The sequence below is a fragment of the Euwallacea similis genome, chromosome 17 (genome assembly GCF_039881205.1).
Source record: "Euwallacea similis isolate ESF13 chromosome 17, ESF131.1, whole genome shotgun sequence".
Classification (NCBI taxonomy): Eukaryota; Metazoa; Arthropoda; class Insecta; order Coleoptera; family Curculionidae; genus Euwallacea; species Euwallacea similis.
Window position 1 is genome coordinate 1469491 of NC_089625.1, and position 15829 is coordinate 1485319.

At 36.3% G+C, this 15829-nt stretch overlaps 1 pseudogene; it reads right to left on the reverse strand.

Annotated features, from left to right (window-relative positions):
* Positions 1 to 13579: 13579 nt before the first annotated feature.
* Positions 13580 to 14662, reverse strand: LOC136414314 (histone-lysine N-methyltransferase SETMAR-like; annotated as a pseudogene).
* Positions 14663 to 15829: the final 1167 nt, after the last annotated feature.

The window sequence follows — 15829 nt, forward strand, 5'->3', positions numbered from 1 at the left end:
TGGGCAGAAATCCCCTAGTACACTTAACCGGATGCAATTACCTTACAAGAAGGTGATAATACTTAAGATGTAAAATAGCTATTTATACAGGGTGTCCCAGAAATAAGTGTCATAATTTCAACAAGTAACAGAACTCATCAATAGTAACAACTTTTATCAAAGAAGTTTTTTTTTACATCACATTTACTTCCGGTATTTTTACCTATTAAAACCACTCTATGGCACCGCTTATGGATTTTTAAAAAAATCCAAATACACACTGGATATTTTGTTGATGTTTTCTTATCGTAAAGTTTTTTTACTAACCGTTAGTCAAGCTCGATGCATCGGAAGGTTTGTGTTGTTTACGATTGATACGTGTCGTTTCTGGTATTGTGTTAGCGTTTGAAAGTATTAAGAAATTTTCGTGTTAAATGTTGCGTTTTATGAACAATAAGTAGACTGATATGGTGTTAGCTTATGGGGAAGCCCGTGGAAATTCTAATCGGGCTCGTAGGAGGTTTAGACTTGTAGGGTCTCTTGTAGGTAAGTCAAAAATTTAAATTATTTTAACAGTAAATAATGTAAAACCCTAAAAACCAGTAACTCCTTCTACTTAGCGTTTATTGACTATTCGCAAAAAAAGACATGCATATCAGAAAGCAGGCAAAAAATTTGGTAGGTATCTATGCGAAGGATCCGAAATAGGATAAACAATTTTAGATGCCATAGGCGGGTAGCGAAATTGTAATAGATCTTTTAATGAATTGAACTGGAAAACTGTACCTCTTACGCAAAAAATGTACTTGAAAAAATGTTGCTTTTTACGAGTTCTATTATTGATTCAAATTAAGGCACTTATTTCTGGGACACCCTGTATTGTGGAAAATGCAAAATTTATCACGTAGAATAACTACACCATTTTTGAACGAATCGAAGAATATGCCAAACAGTTAATCCCGTAATTCAAACAAGGATATTAATATCAATGTCCTACTCCAAACCAAAGCAACTAGTCATCTGTTGATCTCAATACATTTTCTTTTTGCTGTTTCTGTCCTTTTGCTTGGTTCCTGAGATGTTAGACTTAACTAAAATTTTTGACGCACCTGATTTTTTCGTAATATTTTGGGACCTTTTATCCCTAGTTTTCGTCCAATAAATCCATCATCAGGCTTTTTTATATGTGTATGCATATATATTTTAAACGAGAAGTAAGTGCACCTAATTTAACAAAGCTATTTATTCCAGTTGTAGTTACCTCTAGTGCCAACAAAATAATGTCATGTCTTAAAGAAATCAACTTGTCCATTGAATGCCATAATTTCAGTTCTTCAATACCCTCGGGGGGTCATTAAGCGAATCAAACGCAATTGGCTTGAATCACGATCGGCGCATTTAATACACTTCTTTTCAGATGTGCCACAATGGCCACTCGCTTTATTACTGCCCATTCGGCTAATGAGAAGTGTAATCTTTATAAGGCGGGCAAAATTTATAGTCTGGCGTTTGTTTTAATCCTCCAGTGCAGAATCCGTGATTGGTGGCAGTATTCACAAGTGATTTAAATTTGATAACGACTGATTTACATGATTTAGCTGACCATTAGGCTGCCGCAAAATGTCAATATGTCTGAACTATTCGAAGAAAATTTTTCCGTAAAATTACCCGCCTTAACAGAAATCTTTACAACTTTCCAACAAATTAGTTCAATTAATGGTCTCCATAACAAAATGCGCATAACTCTGGTTCAAGCATTATCGGCATTTTTTTCTAAGTTGTGGCACCACCTTTATGTGCACAATAAATTATATCTTAGTGCTTATAAGGAAAATGTCTGCTTCAGTGGTTTTAAGGCATTGATTTTCTAAATTCCTCATATGCCATATTTGCCTACATGATTTTTAAGTTAAAGTACCTTGTTACAGGTATTTTTCGGCCCAACTAACTATCCGGAACCCGTTAAGCCGTGATTGATTTATCGGTTGCTGCAAACTCTTGATCATAATTACAAACAGTTGAACAAATTTGAACAGCAGTGGCAAACTCCTTAAAAGTGGAGGTTCCTTTGAACTTTATAACTTCCCTGGCAAATTTCAAGCATCTTTAACGAGTCACTTTCGAATGGCCAACTCCAAAGCTGCTGCCTTTAGAGCTGGTGTACGTGAAAAGCTTTTTGTGAAGTGGCCACGTCAGCAGAAAATTTCCTTCCGAGAGCAGCAGCGAAATTAGAGCCTTTGTCTGAGATAAGTGGTGGGTATAAAATCCGTGCACTATCGCCAATCTGACAAAGAATGAGGGATGTTATGTGCGGCGGAAGGGGTTATAAATCTGTACAACACGGCGGCCCAGGCTTTTCTATGGAGTGGTCTAATAGAGATTGAGTACACAAGAGAGGTAGTTCGAGATCGTCTCACTATGTTACCTAGAAGGAAAATATCTAATTAAATTTAATTCAGTGAAATGTATGTTTAATGTCCCCAACTCATCAAACATATCAAGTAACTTAATTAAAAAAAAAAAAATAGCATCCAGACGTTCACACGTCATTATCTTGTCGGTCTTGTAAGACCAAGAAGGTTCAGAATGGTCCAGTTGTAACGATTGTCTGTCCATCTTGCCTGAATTTGTTGCAGTCTTTCAGTTATTCTTGTCATGTTCGTTCGTACAGTAATTCATTGGATGGATTGTGTAGCGGATTGTCGGCCTTATGGTGCCATACCTTTATGTCTGTCTTAGTCCAAACCTTTCTGTTGGGTTTGTTTTTAGTTTTTTCCGTTGCATTTTCCCTCAGTATGCGTCCATCATAATCTAACGATGGTCTGCATATGGGCTTGTCCATTTTTCCAGCGATCGAAAATGCAATGTCGGTTTATGAATTACTATTGCCATGAATTTGTTAGTCGCAAGTATTTTACGTCGTTTTTTGGTTTAATTGTATGACCGTCTGCTTTTAATGTTGGGAATTCTGCTTTAATTTGGTGCTTTGAAAGCAGAATTCGGTTTTTTGGCATTTGGTATTAGTTTCCATTTCTGGACTTATACGATTGTGTTGTCCGTTAGTGCCTGAAGTCTTTCTAGCGCTTTTAATACGTAACATTTTGGAGAGACAAAAACTTAACAATAAAATGAGTTTTATTTGTTGAAATGTTAAATTTAGCGTTCAGCTAAATTCTTTCATTGAAGTAAAACAAAATTTGCAAATAAAAATTAAATTACGTATTTCTACCAACAGTAATTTACCTTTGCGCTTCCAAAAGAGAGCAGAAAATTGTGATTTTACGAGAAATTTTACTTGTTCGCTTCGGACGCGGAAATGAATATTATCGCTTACTTAGCGCTAGCGACTGATGTAACGGCTGCTATGCATTTGTTGGGTTGCTATAAATTAATTTACTTCTGGAATACTCTAACATTTATTTCATAATTAACGTGTACATTTACATATGGACAATTAATTCAATTTCATATTAATTAAAAACAAAGCGACATTTGATAGTTCAAAAATCCGGAGTAACGTATACCGCCTTTAACAATGAGACATTAGAGCTCATATCAACTCACTACAGAGAATTAATAGGAGTTTCTTATTCAGAATCACCATCCTGGTAGCCTATTTTCCCCTTTTCTGACAATCGAGACATGTACTCGAGAAATCGTGCTAGGCAACGTGGCTAGTGGACAACATGAGTTGACCACTACCCTTAGATGCATGCAGGGTGTTTAAGAGTTGTGGTGACAAAAGCCTAGGGGAGATTCCTCTGATCAAAATAAGAAAAAAAGTTTTTCATTTATCACTTAGAAACGCATTTGCCTATTTGAATAACATTTTTACAGTTTATTAAAACAATTATTATACGCCTGCTGGGCCAGTTAGATTTGATCCAGAATTTCTAGTAACGTATCCAGCGAGCAAGTCGGTCGTTCTTTTGAGAGAAAACCTATCACCCTGTATTTGTTTGCGATTTTTATGTGATATTCAGATAACCCCACTAAAAATAGTACATTTTTGTTTCTTGGCTTTTTTTCGTGTTTCGCTTCGTTTTTGAGAAACAATGAAATTGTCATACCTTGACACGTCCCTGAACTCCATAGGGAGAAATAACAATGCGTAGAATTTTTTAATTTTTTTTTTAACAAAGTGAGTATGTTTATTGTAAACGGTCTGCATTGATTTGAGCTGAAAGTCAACAACATTATATATTAAAATCTGTCTGTTTTGGTTGTTGGTAGTAGAAAAAAATTATGGAACACAGTTTTGCTCAATTAACAGATATGTTTCTTGTATATGGTGAAGCTGGTTGCAATGCTCGAAAAACCGAACGAACTTCAAAAAAATAAAACACTTTTTTTTAAACTTAACATCCTGTATCTCCAAAACAAAGCACTTGCGGACCCATGTTCACATGAACTTTTTTTCTTATTTTGGCCAGAGGAGTCTCCCTTGTCACCACAACTCTGAAACACCCTGCATTTTAATAACTTCTTAGTATAAGGCAAGTATTGAAAAGCATAAGATGTTCCCTTACTACGTACAGGGAGGACTTTAATAGTGAACATCCAAAAACTCATGTACTCTATCGACATTACAGCTGATTTCACCAATCTTTTTCTATTTCGTTATCCGGGTGATTTTAGGAAATCTTCCAAACGGAGCCTATAAGTTTTACTAACAAGTAGATAATTTAAAGTCGAATTTATAGGTTCTTTAACGCAAACCGTAAGACATATTATACAAATGAAAGAGGGTGAGTTTTTGTTTAATAATTAGTGAAGCGATTTCGGAAAACAATCAGAGTTACGATGCCGACGGAAGAATTGCAGTTTTAGGTATGTTTGTGTGTGTGTGTTTTTTTTAAGTTCATGGCTTACAAAAAAAATTGAAATTTGTTGATTTTTAAGTCAATCTAGCCGATATATTACTGATTCCAGACAAACAATTCAAATACAGAAGTTGAGAGTGTTACCCTGAATAAGACACTTTTCAAATATTTTATTTTATTTTTGTTTTATTTTTAAGTATAATGAATAGTGGCTAGTTGCAGCCGAATTGTTGTTATGAATCTCAATTTAACCTCCATAAATTTCGACTAATTTATACCCAAATATTTTTATAAACCTCCTTGAAGCCACTGAAAATACTAGGAATACTTATAAATACTTAGAATATGAGTCAAATTCGACATCTAACTTTCACATCGACACCGTTTTCAGATTTATTCCAGACGTCAATGACAACTGGACAATTAACCGTTGGTTAAATAACTGTTAAAGCAGTGATATCACGCTGTGCTGTTGGACGCTTTATAACGATGATTATAAATTTGCCATTAGAAAATCATTGTGGCATTATTTGCTATTTATATTATACAGGAACATTTCCATCGCAAGTCACGAGGCAAATAAGAAGTAAATCAATTATACGTATGCAAAGTGGACAAGGCCGTCTTCTGGATTAGTGGAACTTTTTTGGGGTTGGAAAAGATAGCCTGAAAAAAGTTATTTGTTGGAGACATTTATATAAATTTTTTTCAATCTCGTAATTCGAGATCCTGCCCATTTCCACCACTCAACTTCTCCCATTTTTTATTTTCAGTGACGTCCCATTACTTTTATTTTAATTAGATTTTAGCGTTCAAAACTCAAGGAATAATTAAGACAACTGGCAACGTCGGAGCGGAGCGAATTAGAATTAATTGGTGCCGACTGAAGTCGGTTACCGGGTCGATGCGAAAGTTGGACAAGATCAGGGTTCGCTAATGAAAGTTGTAAGAGAAAGTTCAGTGATCGCGGCAACTTCCCCCTTCCGTCGCCGTTAATGGGAGTTTCGTAACTCCGCGGACGCTTTTAATGACTTCCGGGCGGCGTGCCACCCCCGTCCCCATGTCTCCTCGTCCTCACCGCTTGGAATAATTGTTTCTTTGGCCCCCTTTCGCGTAATTGAATTTGTTTGAAGGCAAGATTGGAGAGAGGTTGAAGGAGATTTCGAGTTGGACAGGTCATTGCATTTGGGCAACCGGGAGAATGTTATAGAAGGAGGGTAAATATGAATATGGTATCTACCATAATTAAACATCATCTTGTTCCTTAGAGGAATATTAACGTGTTTCTTGAACATATTGGAGTTTTTTATAATGAGAGTGTACAGTTTAGGACCATTAAAGAGGAACAAGTTTATCCAACTTAGCCATCATTTTTCTATTCTCGGAGAATATGAACAGAAACTCCTCCCCAAAACGGATATAATTATGTTGTCGTCAAGACCTCAATCTGGTCTATTATCCAATGGTTGAACCTGACCAATAAACACTTATTTTACAAATCTGGAGATCTAACGTTCTACCTACGATCTAACCTTCAATGGATACCATGATGCGCTGTATGGTTGGGCCGATCATTTGGCCCAATCATTTGACACGATCATTTGGCCCGATCATGTGGCCCAATCATGTGGTCCAATCATTTGGCCCGATCATTTGGCCTGATCAACTGGCCCGAACTTATTTGAGACGCCAAGGACAAGTTGTTGATTCATGGCTTAATCTGACATATGTCCTACAAGGACTACAATTTTTATATAGTAAGTATATGTAAGTTTAAGATTAAATCTCCTGGCAAAATAAAATTGAAAAATCTATTTGCTCATACAGTATTAACACCAACGAGATACATTTCTTATTATCTCATTTAGGCTTAACAAGGACTTTCATCCGAGCACATAATAAAAAGTAAATGCTATTCTCAGTTAGTTTTGACTAAGAATAGTGAGGAATTTCACAGCTCCAACAACCCCCTTTTGTGCTTGAAGCGTTTTTCTCAAAAAAGTGAGTAGTTTCACCGTTTTCACTGTTTCGAATCTACCACTGAGACATATGAAACCGACCAATGGCAGGTCACATTGCGATATGTATTCGATATACCAAAATTATTTCTATTGCATATGTTTTTGTACTATACTTACAGGATGAGTCATAATTAAATTTCAAGTTTTTAAAATTGGATTCCGCAACCCAAAACATTAAAAAACTCCCTATTAACTTTTAGAGAAAAATATGCTTTATCCGAGTTATAATTTTCATAATACGTCTCTGGAATGTACGCCTCTGGATAAAATTTCTAGTATAATCAATTTATAGCTTATGCTAGCAGTATAAAATGTAGTAAAAGTATTTAAACAGTTTTAAAGAATTTTAGCGGTTTTAAAGAAACACAGTTCAAATCAGTTTTTGGTGGCTACATATAAAAGACCGTAGCTCGAGCAAAGAACATTTTTCGACTAAAGCTTCTCAGAGCTCTTTTAAATATTTTGACTCAACGAATCGATCGAATTAAAAACTTCTAACATAATTATGACCTCAGAGGCAGAAAAATCTGTGACAAGCATTATTCTAGCTTTCAGACTATCAACAAAAGCTTTTTAGGGGTTTGTTTTTTACTTTCAGCTTCTCAAGTTTTATATACGCAAACAATATAAAAAAAATAAAAAAACAAATCTCAAGATAGTGTTTTTTGTCCTATTTAATGCTGCTTTTGAAATTTTAAAAAAATGTTAAAAAGTTAACATGAAGGGGCAATTCAGAGTCGCACGGTATATATCCTACTATATACAGTACCTAAATAGTAGTTTGTTAATTCAGTTCATCTTTACCTTCATTCACTAGTTCACTCTTCGTTCATCAGATTCCTGCAGTAAATAAAATTATTTTAAATTTTTTCAAAAACAACTTACAATTAACTACAAGTATTTATTTGATAAAAAGACAAGAAAAATAAAAACTATTTGATGAAAAACGTTAAAGCAAATCATAATATGTCAGGAAAATTTAGTATGAATTCATTATTTTATCATTATTTAGAATGATGGCTTAAAATGGGGTAACATGTACAAAATCAAGTTGTTTCAATAGGTTTGGTGGTGGTGTTAGGCCTTAAGCCTCGTTTATTCTTGACAACAGTTTTTCTTAATTTTTCTTTAAAATTCTTTTATCGATAGATCGATAGGTCGATAGAAGATTGCCTACAAAAAACTCAAAAAAAGATCTAAAAAAATTTCAAAAAAATCAAATTCCTTTGTTTCGTGGAAAGTGATGGAATTGTATTAATTTTTTATTGTTTCTGTATTGAACTAAGGTTTTCTTTATGCCCATTAACACGGAGTCGAGTTAACACGACCTTTACTTCGAATATAAAAAAGTCGTAGCCTATTCAGTAAAAACTGTATTTTGCGAATTAATGTTCAATTACATATATTTTTTAAATAAATCATTGTATAATTATTTGCTTTAATCTAATTTTAATAAATTAAATTTTAATCTAGAAAAGGGCAATATATCCTCAGAAAAATATGATTTTCATGCTCATATGAATATGCAAAGAATTCGCATGCGTGTATGATTTACCGTTGCTGGCAATCTGCAGTCTGTGATTTTTAAGTTATGTTAGTGCATTTTTCCTGGTTATAATATTAATGTGTCTTACGAGGTAGTCATATAAAAAGCATTTTTTTTGGGAATTTTGACAAATAGTGCGACCATTTTCATAATCAAATCCGGTTACTAAGAGAGATTTCATTTCGCAACTAGTTACACAATGAAAACTACTTTTCGCAACGAAATAATTGCTGTAATTTGGTAGATGCAGGGCATAGCATGATGTGTTAAAATTTTTGGCACTTGTGATTTCTTTATCATACAGCAAGTATGATATTTCTTTTAAAATATGCTCTATGAAATGTGCAAATGTTTGTTAAAAGGTAAGATGTGTAATATTGAACAACTAAACCAGATTTTACATTATTCTTCACTAGCACTTTTTCCCTCCAGCTCTAAAACAAAAAGCGTCGTTCTTTTCATCCTCTCGCCCAATTTTTATTCTGCTTTTTAGGAAAGCGGATCCGATAATTTCCAAATCCCATTCCCATCAATTCCACTCGTAAAGGCAAATGGCCCGATCGTCTCATGTACGTGACGTTCTCCTTCTCTCCACCTCGGGCACATACACACGTAGAGAACTCTTTCGCAAAATCCGGGAATCCTGGGGGCCGCGCTGCGATTGATTCGCCGGAGGCGGCGGTCCGCCTCCCCCTGCGCCACGCTTTGCCTCCTCTGCCGCCCCCCGCGCCATGTGTCGCACACGTCGGGGGCCCGCTTTTATTGCATTTTCTTCCATTTTCTTCCGTTACCGCCGCCGACGACTTTGATTTGCAATAAATTCGGAACGCCGGAGCTGATGGGATTTGTGGAGCCGAGCCCGAGTAAAAACAAAAAAGAAAGGACTGGGAGAAAGGGGGTATTTGGCGATGGGGAGGTGGTAATATGTGCTGGATGGATGGGATTTTGTTCACGGAGACGCATTATGTGTTTTCGAAGGCACTTGAGAAAATCATTTTCCCCGAAAAATCAATTTCACACTATTATTGTGGAAAATTATAGATTTCTAAATACTTTGAACAACAAATTTTTAGCCATTCTATAGACATTGTGGATTTCACATACACAGATATTAGGCATCATTGGTGTGCAACACCAATGATGGCCAATGATGAAGCAAGTAGGTAGAAACACCTGTCTCCGGCTTGCCCAACGTCTTCTTACCACTTCTTGAACGTTAAATTTCTTTTGCGGGCATGCCAGCAACTTTCCCTTCCATTAATGTAATTTTTTTAAATTTTTTGGATAGGTAAACCACATCCATCGCGAAGCTACCGTGAGTGTTCTGAGAACATCCTCGAAAATGAGGAATTTTCGGTGTGTCCACAAAAGGTTGAGGTGATGCTTGCTTATGGTGTCCCATTTATTTCTATCCCTTCATTCAAGGGTACACCCTCATATGGACATGTCTTTAAACATGCGTTGTACGGTGACATATGTATGCATTTTATACATCTTCATGTGTGATGAAGTCAATTAACAGAAATCCGTGTTGGCGACGCGTCCAACATCCCCCTTTCCATTTCTACTTAAACGGTAGACTCCATTTGTGGATGTGTTATGAACTTTTCATTATATTATCACATTACATTGTATTGTGGATATATGTTTAAATTCAATTGGCATCGTATTATCTACATTGCATAATTTTTGCAGACTTAATTGGTGGTTTTTCACTTTTAACAACGTGTCAAATGCAAAAATGAAAAACTTAAGGCCTCCTAGCGTGTCGCTAACAAATCAGATATTATGCGCACATTATTAACATAGTGTGCTAATTGGTTGGATTATTCGAAATCTTCACTGAAGCAAGCACCAAGCACCATTCAACGGAAATTGCATGTATATGGGCATCAGTAAGATGCATCACTCAAATTAACATGTCGCGTCCTGCGACGATGGTATCGCAAATTAGGTTTTTGCCTCTGTTATGGGGAATAAACGCATTTATCCCCATACGATTGAGAAGCAAAAACATATTTGGTACGTGCTTATAAGATATATTTTATTTTCCTACTTGGTATTTGCGAAGAGTGCACTAAGATACGGTTTAAATACTCCCATCAATTCAGGAAGACAAGTACAGTAAACGCTACTGGCGAATTTGGGTACCCGCACGAGTGCGCACTCAGTGCGAAATAAAATCTGAACTACCTTTTCCACTGTTCAGATTTTATAATAACGTTTAGACTCTTGTTAAATTGACGAATAAAGCTTTTTCCGGCCACATTGCTACTTTGAGTGCACACCGGTGCCAGTGCCCTCCACAGAGTGACCTGCCTAGTTCAAAGTTATACTCGTAGATCTTCCATTTTGCATGTCAAAACTTTAAGCCCCAAAAAACATGGTTGTTTTGGAATGTAAATGTTATAATTTAACAGCGATATGTTCAGTACATTAAGTTCAGCATGGAAACAATTCGTATTGTATACGGGGTGTTCATTTCTGGAGGTTAACCATGAGAATCTTGATAAGTATAAAAGAAACAAGGTGGGTTAAATTCGATACGAAAAATTTTTTTTTAGTCCTACGCTGTGAGTTTATATTTTTTTCCGTTCAGACTGAAATATTGGACCCAACTTATTTTTTTTTAATACTACTGGATTTTTTCCGTATATTACATGTTTCGAAGTTTTTTAGGAAAAAAGTCATCATTAGGCTTTTTTAAAGAAATTTTGGCCCAACTCTAGACTTAAAAGCACAAGTTAAGTCACCGTTAAACCACTAAATCATATTAAGACTAAATGATATTTGGCAACGCAGTTTTCCAATCGTAGTCCACTATTCAATCCGGCAATTTGGGCTATACCTGTTAGTTATATTTTTCATTGTCGTCAGGATGAATATAGGACATGTACACGCTGAAATAACAAGAGGCAACATATCTCACTTTTATATTTTTCTATAAATTTTTCTATCTAGTTACTGAATTTGCAACATTAATAACATGTCTCACCAGACTAGAGTCTTCTCCAAAGAAGTTAAAAATTTGTAGATGTTGATTCTTCGTTTCTCCGACATATTGTAATTACAGCAAACATGATTCAACGAAGACGGCATTGAATGTTGCTTCTGCAAAGAAGAATCTTTAAAAGGTTCCTAAAATAAACGTGGTTGCGGTAGTACGACCTATCAATGATCGTACTACATCATTGATGTGCCCCAACCATACTGACAACCGCGAATCATTGTTGTTTTGATTTGTCACTATAGCACCTGCCAAAAAGGCGACTGCAGCTGCCCTCCTTTGAGAATGTTGAATTTTCGTTGACTATTTTGATCACCAACTAATGGTGGTCAATTTCTTGAAATAGTCCATTGATAGAAGGAAGCACGCTTGAGAAATATTTTCATGTGCATTAGTGCTTGAAAACTAAAGAATTGGTGCTGAAAATAAGAATCGGTACTGCTGGTTCAGAATCATCAGCATTTGGTGGCATGTCAAGCATTTTCGGCAACTTTCTAGTAGTTTTTCTTACGTGAAGTATGAAGCACTCGTAATAATTCTATAGCTGTTTAGGATATAACAGTGGTGTTAAAAGGAGAAAAACTACGACACTTCTTGTCGACAATTTCAGCGCCATTTTAGCCAAACGAGCCACGTAGCATTCCTTTCATATTCCGGACGGCTCGGCGGAGCAAATCAGATTTGCTCTTGCAAAATTCGCTCTACGTCAAATTAATGGACGACCAATTTATTCGAAAATCTAATAATTTTTCCTTAAATGCCGCGAACGCGCAAATTCTACGGCGGAATTAAATATTTTATCGACTACGGAAAATCCACTTTTTCTTCCTGCCGCTCTTGCCGCTACTGCGGGCTTTTTAAAATCATTTTCTAGAGTTTCCACTTCACGGCTATCGTGAACGAGGTGTGAATTTAGTTCTAAACGAACTTCGTAAATTATTCATAAATTTGTACAAAAATATAAAAGGGCTAGGAGCCTAGTGGTGCAATTCCCATGATCAAACCCTGCAGTTCTGGCCATAGTTATTTAAATTATTTTACAAATGAACCGCGTACCTACTCACTGAAACGGATTTCGAATTGTGCATTGTAAAAAAATCTCCAATTTAATTCCGACCCTATGAAACATCAATAAAACCCAAACAACTTACCTACCTACCGATACTTTATTTCCTTTACAAGGCAGATTTATTAAACCCTATAAATAATTCAATTCATACACTTGCCCCTCGCTCTGTGTGACTTTCTTAAATTTCATCTTCACTCGGAGGATAATAATAAGTGTGTAGTTATATAATCCCCAAGTGTGTGTGTTCATGGGCCCCTTTTTTACATTTCAGGAAACATAGCAGGTCCTCAAGAGAGAACCCTTATTCTTTTATATTGGAGTGGCCTACTATAAGGATATCAAGTCTAAAAATCTCCCTTTCTCAGAATCGTCCCACGAATAATGAGGCAGTGCCTCTAGTGCGATGTAAGCAGATTAGCACGCTCTTTAAAAGTATTGTGATTAATATTAGGAATTTTATAGTAAAAGGAAAATGTTTCAGTCAAGATGTGACACGGCCGACAGGTATAATAGGCCTGTTCCCTGTCTCCATCGTCCCTTTGCCCTTCAGACCCTTATGCCCCGTATACATGCCTCTTGACGTCCATTGTTCGGAAGCGTGTAGCGAACGCCTGGAAGATCTTTGCCCTCGGCCGGGATATAATGACGGATTTCCACTGCCTGCAGAGAACTCTTTCTGCAGAAGATGACGACGTCGGCAAAGACGTCAAGGGTGCTGAAGTATTTTATTTCTTGTTCTGTTGGGTCATTTTTTTAATATGAGTATGTACAGAGCGTTTTCTTCGCACGACCCATTAAGATTTCCAGTAATATATTTCGTCGTTTTTTTTTTAATTAGCCGTAGCCAAAACTACCTAACAGGCACAGTCATTATTTATGAAAGTGGTTTAGGTGGTATTTCTTCAGCTGTCACTACATATAAGGTTGTGACAGGAACGTTCAATTAGGGAAGGAATGCATATACCGAAATGATTTCGAACACTGCATCTTCCGCTTGAAAAAACGGATACTTGTAATATGTAGCAATACGCTGGTATCAGGGAAACCGAAAGGGCAATTTCATTAAAATATTAATGTGTTGCTCTACCTGTTGTATTAGGTCGTGTAGTATGAAATGATTAGAATTGAATTGAAACTTTAGTCATTTTTTTTTCATATGAAATGTTTTTATTGTCAATCGAAATATGCACCACCATTATCAATACACTTCTGCCATTTAACGGGAAGTTCATTGATTCCCCTGCTGTAAAAGCCTGCAGGTCGGGAGTCGATAAACTCTTGGAAGGCAGCTTTGACAGCCTCGTCGGAGTTGAATGTTTTCCCTACCAAGAAGTTATCCAAATTTTGAAAGAAGTGGTAATCAGTGGGTGCTAAGTCGGGTCAATACGGTGGATGACGAAGAGTTTCCAATTCCAACTCCTGTAGCTTGGCCAAGGTGACTTGTGCGGTGCGTGGCCGAGCGTTGTCGTGCAACAATAGCGGTGCGCTTTGATTGACTAATCTTGGCTGCTTAACCGTCAGTTGCCTCATCATTTCGGTCAGTTGTCGGCAGTAGACATCAGCCGTAATCGATTCACCAGGTTTCATGAAGCTGTGATGGATGACACCTGCGTTGGACCACCAAACGGACACCATAAGCTTCTTTTGATGAAGTTTTTTTTTCGCACAATGTTTTGGTGGTTCATCTTGCTCCAACCACTGCGATGAACGTCTGGTATTGTCATATAGGATCCATTTTTTATCACAAGTAACAATCCGATTCAAAAATGGATCGTTATTACACCGGCACAACAAAGAAACACAAGCTTCGAGACGTCGTTCTTTCTGTATGTCGCTCAACTCATGCGGTACCCACTTGTCCAGCTTTTTCACCTTACCAATTTCAGCCAAATGAGTCAATATTGTTTTTTTGGTTACACTGAATATTAACGATAATTCGCTTGCACTTTGACGTGGATTCGCTTCCACCACAGCTTTCAGATGATCGTTATCCACTTGAGTTTCAGGTCGTCCACGTGGTTCATTTGTTAGGTCAAAATTGCCAGAACGAAATTTCATGAACCAACGAGATACTGTTTGCTGTGAAGTGACTTCAGTACCAAACACATCATTAATATTGCGAGCCGTCTGAGCTGTTGTGGTTCCACGGTGGAACTCATATTTCATTAACACACGAATTTCACTATTTTGCATGGCTGCACAAAAATGTTTATAAAAATAAAAGTTTTCAATAATTTTTAACACTTTAAACTCTGATCGAAAGAGGAAGAATGTGCCTTTTCCACTTAAAAAAGTCAAGTCCAAATATAGATTTAGAGTGAAGTTATTCGCAGTTGAATGTGGCATTTCGAGAATCTACTCATTTCATACTACACGACCTAATAGTTCCCGAGATATAGGGAAATTTCCGCGATTATGAAAGTGACTTGAAATTAAAGGTCTTAAAATTACATTTTTAATACCCTAATCATTTTTAATAATTAATACTCTAGAGCCTCAATAGAGGCATCCGGGGTCAATATCAGTCAATTAAAGCAGTAAACAGCACGTCAAAAATGTCGAAATTTTTCCGAAAAGTGGGAGAGGTATCCAATTTTTCCCATTTTTGAAACATCAAGTATTAAAAGATTGCAAATAGTGCAGATTAAATAAATCGCCTCGATGTACCGTATCACTCTACATTGAGATGAACTCAGTAATTGTATATACATTTACAAACAGTAATATTCGCTTATAATGAACCTTAAGAAACCGTCGAAAACGGTTCGCTATAGGCATCAGTAGTAATAAATATCATACATTTATTACTATACACACACGTTTTTATTAATATTCACAGGTTCATTTTATGACTCTTATTTGAAAGAGTCGATTCTTGCAGCTTGTTATTTTTCATTAAATGGAAGTCGTTAATGTCTAATTTCATTTATACTAATCCATTCAAAACATTTTATAAACCGTTTCGAAACTCAAGGAAATTATGAATGTCCCCAATATGTTTAAATGCCCCTGATATGGTTGGAGCTCTTTCTGCATTTGTTGCTTCTCACATTTTCCCAATCATATCATAAATCAGACCGAATCAGACATAAACCCACTTGAACTAACTGCACAATAGAAAAAATTGAAATCGAAATATTCGCTCATTATCGTCCATTTAATTTCGTCTTCATATACAGGGCTGCTTGACACTCAAGTGCCTCGTTCAACTAACGACGTTTTCAGTAAGTATACCTGCCTAGAGTACGGAAAAATGTGATCAAAATTCATTGCGGAAGACAAGGAGGAAAGGTGCAAATGTTTTTTCTCGGGCCCTAGGGACGCCTCCATAACTACTTTTCTATACTCGAAACAATTATTATTCCATAGATTTGCAAGTTTTTA